Source organism: Chionomys nivalis, chromosome 17 (assembly GCF_950005125.1).
Source record: "Chionomys nivalis chromosome 17, mChiNiv1.1, whole genome shotgun sequence".
In the NCBI taxonomy this organism is placed as follows: Eukaryota; Metazoa; Chordata; class Mammalia; order Rodentia; family Cricetidae; genus Chionomys; species Chionomys nivalis.
Window position 1 is genome coordinate 38,672,761 of NC_080102.1, and position 13,693 is coordinate 38,686,453.

The 13,693-nt window shown below is 49.2% G+C and overlaps 1 protein-coding gene across 2 annotated transcripts in view; it reads left to right on the forward strand.

Moving 5' to 3' along the window:
* The window catches only part of Myh9 (myosin heavy chain 9), an 83,338-nt gene that overhangs the window by 2,302 nt on the left and 67,343 nt on the right, over positions 1-13,693 (forward strand). The window lies entirely within an intron of this gene.

Consider the following 13,693-nt stretch of genomic DNA (forward strand, 5'->3'; position numbering starts at 1 on the left):
ACAAAGGACTCAAGGAATTCCTAGGTTAAGGGGACACTGCTGTCCAGGGCACACAGGGAAGACACCACGAGGAAGGAAGACATTTCAGGCTTGGCAAACTGAGGCAAACACGTGGTGAAGGAAAGTGGGGAGTCATTTAATGGGTAATTGGGGAGTAATTAGAAGCATCGAGATTGCTCAGTGTAATTCCAGTGTGCGGTGTGGGTGACACTCCAGCGCTTTGCTTCTATACAGCAGGTCCTGGCAGGGCAGGTGGGCAGACCCAGGTTCCCCTGGAACCAGCTTTAAAGCAAGTTCTGTTGGGAGGCATTATGCTGCCCTTCCGGGGAAAGGGAAGCTGAGAGGCAGGGACCAGTGGGGCTGCTGCTTTGAAGGGCATGAGAAGGGAGAGGAAAGAAAGGACCAGGGTTCTGGTTTATCTGGTTTTTATTTTATTTTAAGTTTTGAAATTTTTAACCAAAGGGTTTGGAGATAGGGCAGTGTCTCTCTTGTGGAATGAAGGGTGCATGTTAATCACAGCCTGCCTTTTGCCTGGTCTTGCTCTAGAAAAAAAAAAAAACCAACAAAACAAGGATCTCTTAGCTCTTAGAGAAGCATACCAAAAAAATGCCCCATTGTCAGAGAGCTGGTAGGGTATTGGTAGACATAGGGCTGGAGTTTTGCTCACTTCCTCTTCTTACTAATCCTTCAATAAAGTACTTAAGACAGCCCCTACCAGCTTGACATCTGTATTTTCAAAGGAGAGGAAGGGTTAGCTGTTGTTTTCCTTCTCTGGGGGAGGGGGGGAAGCTAAAGCAAGGGGCAAAAAAATCCTTGCCTTGACAGCTTCCTCCAAGCATCATGTTCCAAAAATATTTAGAATAACAAAATCTGTGTGTTCCCTTAATTAAACAAATGTCCTAATTTACTGAGCATAAAACAGCATCTCCGCCCTCAGGGGCAGGAAGTAGATTTTCCTTTTGTGCTGCCCCAGAGAATCACTGCCTCTTAGCTTTAACCCTTGGTGCTCCGAGCCCCTGGCCTCAGGGCCTCTGGTGACAGCAGAACAGGGCACTGGTTTCCTAGGCAACTGGCTCATAGACTTCTGTTAAAAAAATTAAATTTTTAATAAAGAAAAGTTTGTGTGTGAGTTGAGTGAGTGAGTGAGAGAGATACTGACTAAGGGGAGTTGGTTCTTCTACCATGTGGGTCCTTGGGATCTAGCCCAGACTTGTGGCAAGGGCCTGCAGTCCACAAAGTTGGCCTCAGAATCCCATTTTTAAGTTGGGAAGAGTGAGTGGGTCAGGGAAAGAACATGGGCTGTGGTGATAGGCAGAGTTCAAATCCTAGCCCTGCCCACTAGCTTTGTGACATCGTGCACTTTATCTCAGTCCCTCAGTTTTCTCAGCTGGAGCATGGGCGTCCTGGGCTCTACTCTGCAGAACTGGATGCAGGAACTAGGAGTGGTCCCTGGAAAAGGCCTGCTATTTAGTAGCTGTGCGCATCTCTCTCTGTTATTTTCGTCGTAGATTTTACTAGTCTTGCCTCTCACTGGGTGGTTATGAGGGTAGAGGCTAGACCATTTTCCTTGGTTCCTAAAACTTAGCTTTTTTTCCCTACCTCTAGGGATACTCAGGGTTGCCTGGCTGGGGGAGGGGAGGCAAAATGGTGAAAACACAGTGGCTTTAAGGCCGCAGAAGCTTTTGGCTGCACTTACTTAGGAATGTGTGCTAAATGACTTGATTTGAGGTGTGGGCCTAGGCAGAAGCTGCTCATACTGTCTGTGGCTTTTTTTTTTCCTTTTTCTTCTCAAACATGGTTTTCCATGTTCTAGGCGGTAGGCTAGGGTAGTGTGGAAAGAAGGCTGGCAGACTTGTGTCTGGAGCCCTGGCTTCCAGCCGTGGTGCTGCCAGAAGGTTGGTTTGATCTTGTTAGAGAGGATCACATTCCCTGTAAGATTGTATCAGTTTGTGTGTCTACTATACAGGGTGCCTGGGAGACTCTCCAGGTGAGGGACTTCCTTCCAAACACCTGCTTCCCTACTTGAGGACTCATGGATGGGGTGTTCGTTGCACACCTTTTTTTTTTTAATGTTTTGTGTTTGAGTGTGCGTGCGCACATGTGTGAGTGTGCGAGTGTGTGTGTGTTATGAGTACAGGTGCCAGAAGAGGCCAGAGGTGTCGGATTTCCCTCTTTAGCTGGAGTTAGCAAGCAGTGGGTCGTGAGCCACATGATGTGGGTACTGAGAACCAAACTCCAGTCCTCTGCCAAAACTGTACTCACTCTTAACCACTGAGCCACTGCTCCAGCATTGGGCACACCTCTCTTTTGAAGGTAGTTTTGCCAGTATCTGTTGAAGCGTATTCCCTTCTGTGTTCTAGGCATTTACCCCACAGATAAACTTGGCTGTGCAAAAGGAAATGTCTGAGGGTAGTTATTGTGGCATTGTCAGAGAAGAAGGCAGGAAACAAGCTCACTGTCCATTAGAAAGGTCATGTTAATCATGGCACAGCTGGACAGCGGAAATCCTTGCAGCCCTTCAAAGACAGGCTAATCTCTGTGCTCTTTGGCAGGCTCTCGAGGGGACGAAAAAGCACAGCTAGATGCGGAGCCCCGTGTTCTCATTTGTGGACACCCTTCTCTGCTATTTTTTTTGAGACAGGATCTCACTGTATAGGCTCAGGCTAGCCTCTGCCTTTCCACCTCTGACCACTTGAATGCTATGATTGCAGGCCTGTGCCATCACACCTGGTGGAGGTGGAAAGGGCTTAAAAATGGACTGACTTGCTCTTCTGGCTCAGAACACTTTTGAGTCCTGTATTCCTCAGCCTGCCTCAGTCTCACTAGAATGACAGATGTACTGTTCTGGTTGTCGCCCCATCACCCACCCCAGTCTGGGGAGTGTAGGGGTGATTCCTTTTTTGGCTATGAGAAAAAGAAGCTTGCATGGATTTGTTGTTGTTGAGACAAGTTATCACTGGGTAGCTTTGGCTGGTCAGGATCTCACTCTGTAGACCAGGCTGGCCTTGAATTCATAGCAATCCGCCTGCCTCTGCCTCCTGAGTTCTGGGCTTAAAGGTGTGTGTCCCCTTCTTTTGTAACTTGGAGTCCTAGCGTTTGAAAGCACTCTTTCCGCTTTGTCCAAGTTGCTGCTCAGACATTTCATCTGTGGTTTGTGATGCATTAGCAGTGGGAAAGCTCAGGTTCTTGAAACAGTGTAATCAAAGGGACATGGTGACTTGGGGGGACCCTGCCCTATGTCTGCCGCCTCGGATGGTGTGGGTACTGGAGGTGCTGCCAGCTCTGCTCTTTCCAGTGAAGCCAGAGGAAGAGCTTCCCAGGGCTCTGAGCAGACAGGGTGGAAAGCGAGAGTGGCATGAGTCACCCTGGAGCACATAGGGTGAGCCAGGCTCTAAAGTAGGCCTGCCACCACACGGACAGGTGGTTGAAGGCTGATGCCTGTGTGGTGTTTCCTCTTGCGGCACAGGGAGCTGCTCCTTGGTTCTGATGTGAGTCTCTTTAAAAAGGACCCGAGGCAGGATTGTGCTGGAATTAGTCAGATTCCACTCTGACCAGTTTCCCAAGCCTGAGGTGATTCAGCACTGGGCAGGTGGCTGGAGAAGGAGGCCTTGGCCGAGGTCTCTAGCTGTCTTCATTTTGGTCGTGAATGCCTAGGACCCTCCTTTGGCTGAGGAGCTGGCAGTGCTCTCTGGAAGGAAGGCTGGTGAAGGGTGAGGTCCCCTGTAGGACAGGTTGGGCTGTCCATGTCCCAAGTGACTTCTTTGTGACCTCTCAGGATTTCTAGGTGCTTTGGAAAGGAAAAGGAGGTCTCCCAGGGAGGCCTCTATGGTCCCACTGGGCCAGATGCCTGTCTCCCTAATGTTTATGTGTTAAGGTAGCCATAAGCAAATTTCTTTTCTTTTCTTTTTTTTTTTTTTGCAAGGGCTGTCATTGACCAAGAGGACATTTACAATTCCGAAACTTGACCCTTAGATTTTCTTTTTATTCTTAATTTCCTTTCCCCTGCAGTGCTGGGAATCATTCAGTCCGAAGGCTTAGATGCTATTTTGCCATTGAGCCTCTCCCCCAAATCTGTCCCCCAAACTCTGAATATTGATTCTAAGTGTAAATGATCCTGATGAAAAGGAAAACCATTGGCGTCAGTGCTGGGCATGGTGGCTCACGCCTGCAATCTCAGCACTGAGGAGGCAGAGGCAGGCAGATCTCTGAGTTCCAGACCTTCCATCCAGCACAACTAGACCCTGTCTCGAAACAAAAAGTCCCCATCTGTTGAATTTGCTTAGCCTTGTAGAATGTCTGAGTTGAAGGGGTTTTGGGTCTAGTTTTTAAAGAGATGCTTTTTTCTTCCCATGTTGAATACTTTGCCCAGAGTTCATGCCAAGAGTTGCTCTTGGCTTCACTCAGCCAGGAGAAATGGTTTTGAACGGTACCCTCTTTCTTGGCTTTCGTGGGCTGGGAGCCAGGCAGCATACCCGGCTCCCTTACTTAGCCTTCCCTCAAAACCTTCCCTCCCTTAAAACATCTTTTCCATTGAGAGGCAGCAAGTTAGAGAATGGGGGAGGTGTTGGATTTGTTTGAACTTCCTCCAGTCGGGTGGGGCTCTTGGGCTGAAAAAGTTCTGAGAGAGAGAGAGAGAGAGAGAGAGAGAGAGAGAGAGAGAGAGAGAGAGAGAGAGATGCCATCCCGAAAGCCACATTAGCACTCACTGTCTCCAGCCAGTCTGAATTTCTAGTAACTTTGACTCGGTCTCAGGATCAGCTATTTTTTTTTGTTGAAGGAAGAAGCCAAGGTTTTTGGCTTGGACAGACCTGGACTGGACTCAGAACCGCATCTCCTGCTGCTTGCCTCAGTTCCTGCCTGAGACATGACATGCCAGCTTTGAAATGGGGTATTCTTCACCTTCCTCCCGTCTTCCTCCTTACCCTTACGGTATCGTCTGCATCGCCTCTCAATATGGCAGGAAATACATGTTCAGGCTAAAGAGATTACATTTATTCCACAGAACTACTCCTTGGTAACAAGGGGTGGTGGTAGCTAACTGATGTGGGAAGGAGCCAGCTGGCAGGCCTGTGGGCTTGATGTTGGCTTCTGAGGCCAGCCCCTGTGTATCCTCCCTCTCATACTTGTTACTCTGATATGAGCGGGGTAAGCATTAAGAAGAAAGGGTTTAGAAAGCTGCAGAGGCCCCTTCTGTCGAGTGTCTGTGCTTCCTGTGTTTTATGTGAAGTCACTGGGCTGGAGAAGGCGGCTTCCTGTGTGATAAACATGAAGAGCGGGGCAGCGGAACACTTGGTGACTTAACCTAACTAGGCCAGAGTGGGGGTGAGGGTTAGGAATCTTAGACCTCACTGGACTGCGAGGCCGGGGAAACTAAAGGTTGCCCCCTTTCCTTTCTGGTTCCTGCCTTAGCATAGGGCCTTGTCATGGGTTTGCTTCAGGCCTCACTGCTTGAACAGAACTAAGGTCTCCATGGTGCCTGTCTTAGGGGTTTCTACTGCTGTCTTGAAACGTGACCAAGAGCAACTTGGGGATGAAGGATGAAAGGCTTTTTTTTTTTTTTTTAAATTAGGCTTGTATCTGTAGTCCATCATCAAGGGAAGTCAGGGCAGGAACCTGGAGGCAGGAAGTGAGGCAGAGGGCCATGGAGTAGTGCTGCTTTACTGCCTGTCTCCTCATGGCTCTGTCAGCTCGCTTTCTTATACAGCCCAAGCCCACCTGCCTGGGGGTTGCACTATTCCTAGCTGTCTGTCTGTCTGTCTGTCTGTCTGTCTATCTATCTATCTACCTACTATCTATCTCTATCTTTAATTAAGGAAATGCCCCACAGGCTTGCCTACAGGCCAGTCTGGGTTGGGGGGCATTTTCTCAGTTTAGGTTTCTCTCAGAACAGCTGTAGCTTGTGTCAGACTAGCATAAACTAGCCAGCACAGGAGGAGAGACTGGGACAGAGTAGCAGCTCAAGAATCTGGGTATCCGAGTTGAGTCACAGCTATGCTAGTGACAGTGGTCAGATTGTCTTGAGCACTGTATGTAACAAACTGTGCTGATAAATTCTCCTCTTGCCCCCAGGAAGTAGAAGCTGAGGAATTGCTTTACAGAGATTCAAACTAGGGGGCTGCTTCAGCTCCTGTGGCCTTATAACACCTTTCACTGGGGGCATACATAGCCTCACTTGGAAAGAGGGTGGACTGGTTCCTGCGACTTTCTCTTTCTCTGGCTGTGAGCTCGTTAAAGAACACAGTCATCCCCACTGCATCTGGCCACTCACTGAGGTCTCCTGTGCTTTGGTATTTATCGCAGCTACTTTCTTCATGAGTATGGAGTTCGGGGAGGCAGGCAGGCAGGCAAGAGGACTGTGGCCGCTAACATGGAGTCAAGCCCAGGATAACTGTTGGCTCTTGGACCCAGTGTTGCCCACTGGGGACCATGGCCAGAAGCCCATTGCTGTCTTAGCAGGTGGGCTCTTACTGATGCCTGTGCATGGAACACTGTTGCATTCCTTCCTTTGTCTGGCCACCTGTCCAACTGTTATTCAGTAATCAGACTGGATAACATGGATTTCCCATGTGCAAAGCTGGAGGGACCCCAGGGCCAGGCGCAGGGAGGATGGAGGTACAGGAAATGTGGTTTGTAGGAGCCGAGGGTCTCCAGCTCATACAGGAAGCAGCCCTGGGTGGGTGGGGGGTCTGAGAAGGTTGCCTAGAGGAGGTGGCACTTGAGCTGATGGCAGAATCAGAGGACAGGGCATGGCGTGCCCAGGGAGCAGGGTTGGGACTATGCTCTTAGGCACTTCAACTCTGCTAGCACTTTGTACAGGAGTGATTCAGGTGGGTGAAGGCCCCGTGACTCATGGTGCTGGTGAAAGGCTCCCTTTCCTTGGTAGGCCCTCGCCTTTTTAGAGCCCAAGATAGCCACCTGTCTTGGGTGGCTTGCCTTCTCGCACCATTTCCTGCGAAGTAGAGTGCTGCATTCCACTCCCAGGTCATTAGCCTCTGGCTGGGTGCTGGGCAGGCTGCCCATGTCCTCTGGTTGCATGGTCAGATATCAGGTTTACCCAGTCAAAGGACTCGAGGTGAGATTTTTCTCTTACTATTGAGAAACAACCATTGCTGTTGGAAGCAGTGTCCTATTAAAGTTAAAAAGAGAAAACCAGGCCTGTTGTTTACAGCACAAGTATGACAGCAGAGCTGACGAGAAGCACCCCACCATTGGGGTTTCTGGGCTTCCTGCACCTGCATACACGCACACCTGTATGCACTTCACCAAATCCCAAGCAGAATGATACTGTGTACTCTGATTTCTCATTTAGTGCTGTAACCTCAGGTTTCCTATGTTGCAACATTATCCACACAAGGTGTTTTAATGTCATCATGTTATTGTCCATTGAGGGGTAGCAACTTATTCACTTTGTCAGAAAGCACCATGGTTTCTCCTGACTCTTAAACTGTTTTCACTCAACGAGGAGATGGTTGCACATCAAGATATTGGTGTCTGAGATCACTGGGCTGCTCTCTGGTTTTATGAACATGGTCAATGCCTTCTGGTATTGTGTCTGAGAAATGGGGATTTGCAGAGGAGATGGGGCTGCTGGGTGCCCAGTCCGGTTCATAGAAAGCTGGTCAAACCACTTTGTCATTGATGAGCTGTCAGGAGGCTCAGGAGCTGGCCCCAAGAGCTGGGAGACCTTTCCAGGCTCTGTGGAGGAAAGTCTTCCACCTTCTGTCTCTTAGCCCTACACATCTCTTGTCTCCTGTGTGTACCGCACAGTTTGTAAGATCTGGGTCAGAAAAACCATGTGGAAGAGGTGAAGAACCAAATGTCTCCTTGGGGCCTTGTTCACTGGGTAGTCACTGCTGAGGACCATACTGAGTAGGAAGGAGACTGAGTGTAGGGAGGAAGAGGAGATGGGGCCCCACCCAGTAGTGTGGGGAGGGTCTGAAGACTTGTACTTTGCCAGGGGCCCAGGACTCTGCTGAGGCTCCTACCTTGCGGAGATGGGGTAAGAATTGTAGCAATAAGTTGCAACACTTTGGTTTCGTTGTAAAAAGGAAGTTTCAGAATCCTAGTGGTAGTTTTTGAACGATGTTTTATCTGTGATGGGCAGTATTTGCAGGGCAGCCAGGCTTCAACAGGGAGGGCATTTTACTTAGCTCTCTCTGCCCCCTCCACTCAGATCCCACTCCAGTTCAAGACTTTCTGAACTGTGTGGTCTTCTTAGAGAGCAGGAGAGGTAATTTGTTGCTTGTGAAGGAGCCAGAAGCTTGTTGCCACCTGCCCTGCTAGGGGAATGAAGGGGGTTGCGGTGGCCCCAGAAATGCTGGCAGGACTCGTCACCCCCACCCTGCAGTTTGTGTTTGCATCAGCCCAGGTCTCTTGGGTTTGAGGTTTGTCACCTGTTCACTATCCCCCCATCTCCCCACTCCCCCATCCCAGTTTACTCAAAGCAGCACAATCCAAGGCTTAACCTAGCTTTCTTTTCACACATGGATTGAAGTTGGTACAAATAAAAATTGGAGGAGTCCAGCAGCTGATGGATTATAAATAATATTCCTAGTTAGGGGGAGGCCTTTTGTGGGCCCTTTAAAAAAATTAGTTTATATGTATTGCCTTCATGTAAGTATGTATACTGCATGCATGTCTGCAATTTATATGTATTTCCTTCATGTAAGTATGTGTACTGTATGCATGTCTGCTGCCCAGGAAGCCCAGAAGAGGGCATTGGTTCCCTGAATGTGAAGTTAAGGATGGTTATGGACCACCATGTAGGTGATGGAAACCGAATCTGGGTCCTCTGCAAGAGCAGGAGATGCTCTTGATGGCTGACCCATTTCTCCAGTCCCCCCTTGTATCTTTATTCACTTCCTGTTTACACTGCTGTTCCTTAATTGCAGGCCAAGGATCATCATTTGAGTTGATACTATTTTGCATTATTTACTAGCCCCCATCCCACCCAATCCTGCTCTCCCGTGTCCCTTTCCACTTCAAAGCCCTTAGTGGTTGGGCTGTTCAGTCTTTCCATCTAGTGTGAGCTAGCGAGTATGCCTGGCTTCTCTCAAGGTCAGCGGGAAAGTGGTACAGAACTATAAACTTTTACATCCCTGGGGTTGGCCAGAGGTGAGTGGCTGCTATTATAAAGCTGCTTTGCTGAGGACTTCGCCTGATTGGGGTGCCTCTCCTACTTCTCAGGGAAGTGCTGGCTCCTGAGTCTTGTGTTGGTCTGGTGTGCCTCAGGACCCTTGTGAGTCCTTTGAAGGCCCATGGTGGACTGGGGAAACAGGGGAACATGTTTATACCTGACTGGATCAGGCACTCAAGTTTAATTTCAGCACCTTCCTTAGCTCTGGCCTTGGATGGGTGATGGCACATGGCAGCTAACAACTGTCTGTAACTCCACTTCCAGAGGGTCCAGAAGCCTCTTATGGATTCTGTGGATACTATACACAGGTGGCGCACAGACATACATGCAGGCAGACACACATACACATAAAGTAAGGTAGAGAGTAGTGTATGAAGACAAGACACCCATGTTGACCTCTGGCCTCTGTACACACAGAGACACATACATCACAACACATACAAAAGTCTATTTTGTATGACAGTCTTTTTATTATGGCTGCATGAAACTGTCACATCAAGGTTATTATGGCTGAAGTCTCCTACACGGAAGGCTGTCAGGAGTAGTGTTCTTATTTTATAGCTGGGCATGTTGAGACTCCCAGGAACCTAAGAATCAAACGATAGCTAGACTATGAGAGAGCTAAGATCCTCTGTTCTCATGGCCTCTCCCACATTCTCATGCCACCATTATAAAGGCAGTGGTGACATGGGTTTTCTGCCCCAGTGACTTCGGGTGCCAGTTGCTTACTGACTTATTGGTACCAGGTATAAGATCCCACCTCAGGTGAGCATGGGCAGCCCAGGGCTGATGTGGTCGGCAGGTATGTGGGAGTTAGGAAGGAGGAGCTATTATTCTTAGCCTGCTTTCTTAAGAGAACCCAGCTTCTCTTCTCCGGCATACCTCCTCCTGCTGGCCCCCACCAGCATGCTGTTCTCAGCCTGCCTTCTGCCCACAGCCTGCTGCCTGCGCTGCTTCCTGTCCTGTCAGGGTGAAGAGGAGGAAGTGCTCAGGAGGAAAGCTTTATTATCCCTGACTGTGTGGCACACGTGGCATTCCCCTGCACTACCAGTGCCCTGCTGCCCAAGCGAGCTGTCTCCTCCTGCCCTCCCCAGCCCTGGCCACAGTAGTCACTTGTTAGCTGTGTGCCTGCCTATAAGGGTTCTGGGGATGCTCCAGGTGGCAGGCTCTGCTTTATTGTGCACTTTGGATGCCCTGTGTGAAAGTGCCCGAGGCTGCTGTGGGGTGGGCCTCCCTCTTCCCTTGGAAAACCAGTCCTGGGCTTTAATTATCTTTAGGTCGAATAGCAGACCCCCCCCCCAGTCCCACCCACCCTTTTTCTTTTGGCCTTCAGACAAGAATGTGAAGAATGTGGTCCTCTGTTGTGGACCTGAGTAGAGGTCTGGGTGCCTAGGCCGTCTGGCCGCTGGGGTGGGACTCAGAGGCTTGTCTTGGCTTTACAGGCTGCTTTGTTGTGCCCTGACTGTCAGGGACATTCAGGATTGGTCGTAGTTTGTTTCGAGTCATGACGATTCCAGGCTTACTCTGTATATCCAGTGTGGCCCCTTTGAGACTGCTGGGAGAAGCTGCAGTAGGGAGATGACCCTCTTCCCCTCTCAGCAATCTTACTCAGAGGAATCAAGTTCAGAGGGATTGGCAGGGGAATCTGGTACAGGAAAGGTCAGGGTCAGGCCTGAGAACCAATTCTGTTGCTTCAGCTTTGGGGCAAGGAGACTAGAGTCACCTGCACACTTTCTTCCTGATCTGGTGTCTACTGTGTTCCTTGCTGATTGCTTCTGAGTCTACAGCTTTATTGCCTCCCAGGAAGCGGGGAGCCAAAGGGTTGGACATAGGACTCTGGAGTCCAGAATGAGACTGCAGGATGCAGACACCAATAGCAAGCCATGTACCAGTTGTGTCTTTTGCAGAAGTATACCAACAGAAGTTACCTGCCAGGGCTGCTGTGTGTGTAAGTTCAGTTTCTCTGGATGGAAGCAGGCAGGATGAAATTAATGGCATGTGATCTTTTGAGGTGGGCTCTGTAGGGGAGATTCTGTGTGATTAAATAGTTTATTTACCCCCCCACCCCCCCAGACAGCATCCAGGGGAGCCCAGCCCAGGAGCATCACTTTCTGCTTTGATCCGAGCATCTTCTGGGGACGCTTCTGTGTTTCCTTCTCTATGTACACGTTTTTGTATACATGCCTATGGGCACGTCTGTGAACATAGATGTGTGCCCACAGATCTATACATATGTCTTTATGTACGCATATCTCTGTGTATCCAGATTCGTGTATGTCTATGAACAAGTCTGTGTGTATTCAGGGTTTGTGAGTACATGTTTCCACATACATACATACATGTCTGTGAGTGTATATGTGTGTAAACATCTGTATATGCACATGTTTGTATTTGTACATGTCTCGGTATGTATGTTTGTATCCAGGTCTTTGGGTATGTATCTTTGTGTGTATGTATTTGTTTATATATATATAGGTCTCTGTTTGTGCATATTTGTTACACACATGCCTGTGTGTGTGTGCAGATCTTTAGTGTGTGTGAGTGTGCAAGTGTGTATGGAGGTGAGCTTGTGGGAGTTGTCTCCTGTGTGTGTCCTGGATTATCAAACTCAAGGTGCCAGGCTTAGTGACAGGCAATTCCACTCCCCTCATCTCTTTGGCTTGCATCCAGGTCTTTTATGTATCTATGGTTACATGTGTATGGGGGCTGTGGGCACAGGACTTACTCCAGAACAGGATGCTCTGACCTGAATGTCCGTAGGGCAGGCTCCCTACTTTTCTTATAAACAGCCTTGGCCAACCTTGGACACTTTGGAGCCTAATTGTGTGGCTCAGGCAAAGGTAAAGTTCTCTAGACAGTCAGGATTCTGGTGAAGGACATGGTTTGGGGTCATTCCTGCCAACCAAGCTTCCTATCCAAGGGCAGGTGGGGTTGGTCTGCCTTTATACAAGAGTAACTATGTAACTAGAAATTGTTAATTTTCTTATGTGTAAAGCAAATAGTTTGGTCTTCACTCAGTGGTTCCTACTTTGATCTTCCTGAGAGGCAGGAGGCTCAAGAATGCAGTCTGAGCCCCTCAGAAGAGGGTGTCAGATTCTCCGGAACTGGAGTTGAGGCCATTGCTGTATACGGGTACTGGGAACTGAACTTTGGTCCTCTGGAAGAATAAGTAAGCATTCTTAATCCCTGAGCTGTTTCTCCAGTTCCTGCTTGTATTTTTTTTCTCTCTCTCTTTTTTCTCCCTTCGAAATAGTGTTTCTCTGTGTAGTCCTGACATCCTGGCTGTCCTGGAACTAGCCCTGTAGCCCATTCTGGTCTCAGATTCATGGAGACGCACCTGCCTCTACCTCCAGAGTACTGGGATTAAATGCTTGTTTGTGTTTTAAGAAAAGGTCTTGGTATGTCCTTGAACCTGAGTCTTATTGTCCCCCAAGATCCAGGGCTGCAGGTATATATGCCATATACCCCTATCTGCTGCCATCCTGATTCTTAAAGAATGCCATCAAGGCAAGTCAGGTGCCTCTGAGCTTCCTGAGTCCCTTGTTTAGGAGAGAGGGACTGTGATTTCCACTTGGCTTGGTCAAGATTGGCAAGATCAAGCCACAGGAGTATGGTGAGACACATATCTGGCAAGTGGCAGGTTTTGGTTCGCTGTTGTCTTCTGACTTGCCGGAGGCTGGAGCCCCCTTTGCCTCTGTACTTGGAGTTCTGCTTGGCCTAACTGGAGGTGGGGCTTATTAATAGGCAAGTAGCTTGACCTGTGTACACAGGGTCTCCTCTGCCCAATGCAGTTTGAGTTGGTGGGTGTTTCCCGAGTGTCAGTTGGATGATACCAGTGTCTCTAGAAGTGAAGTAAAGTAGATATCAGCGCACACACAGCACACGGCCATCATCTCATGAAGCGGGTTGGCGTTTGCGTGTGTGTCCTGTGGTGGAGCTCATTGGATGACGTACTCTGGGAGTTTCTCACAATCCTGAACTTAGGTTTCTTCCTGCAGGTCCGAGCTGATCTGCTCCTGGAGACCAGCCTGTAAACGAGCCCCTTTCAAGGCCAAATGCTGACTACAAGTCTTGACAAAATTCTGGGAAAGAGCTATATTCTTGGAGGGGAATAAATCATGCTGAGTTGGGTTAGGCAGGATGTGACTTCAAGCCCCTAAAGTGTGCCGTTTCTATGACTGACTCATTGTGAGTTCAGCCATGACAGAGCCACACAGATGACTGAAGGAGCCACTGTGGGGGGAGGGGCTGCCTGTCTGGGGCGCCAGCAAACATGGGCTCAGGGACCCTGTATTCTCTACAGTGGTTCTGAGTTAAACCTTACAGGGACAGGGCAGGACAGTAATGCCAGTCAAACCCGCCACATCCTCCTTACCTTTGCTCTTCTCTAGTCACCGCAGGGTGGCAGATTGCTCAGAGGTCCAGAGTCTGTCCCTCTCCCTTTCAGGATGGCGTACGTGATCAGTTCACTCCAGTAGTTGCTGCCAGTTCACTCCAGTAGTTGCTGCGTCAGTTCTGGGGGGAGGGGGACTGTTGGGACTGTCACTTGTGTCTTAG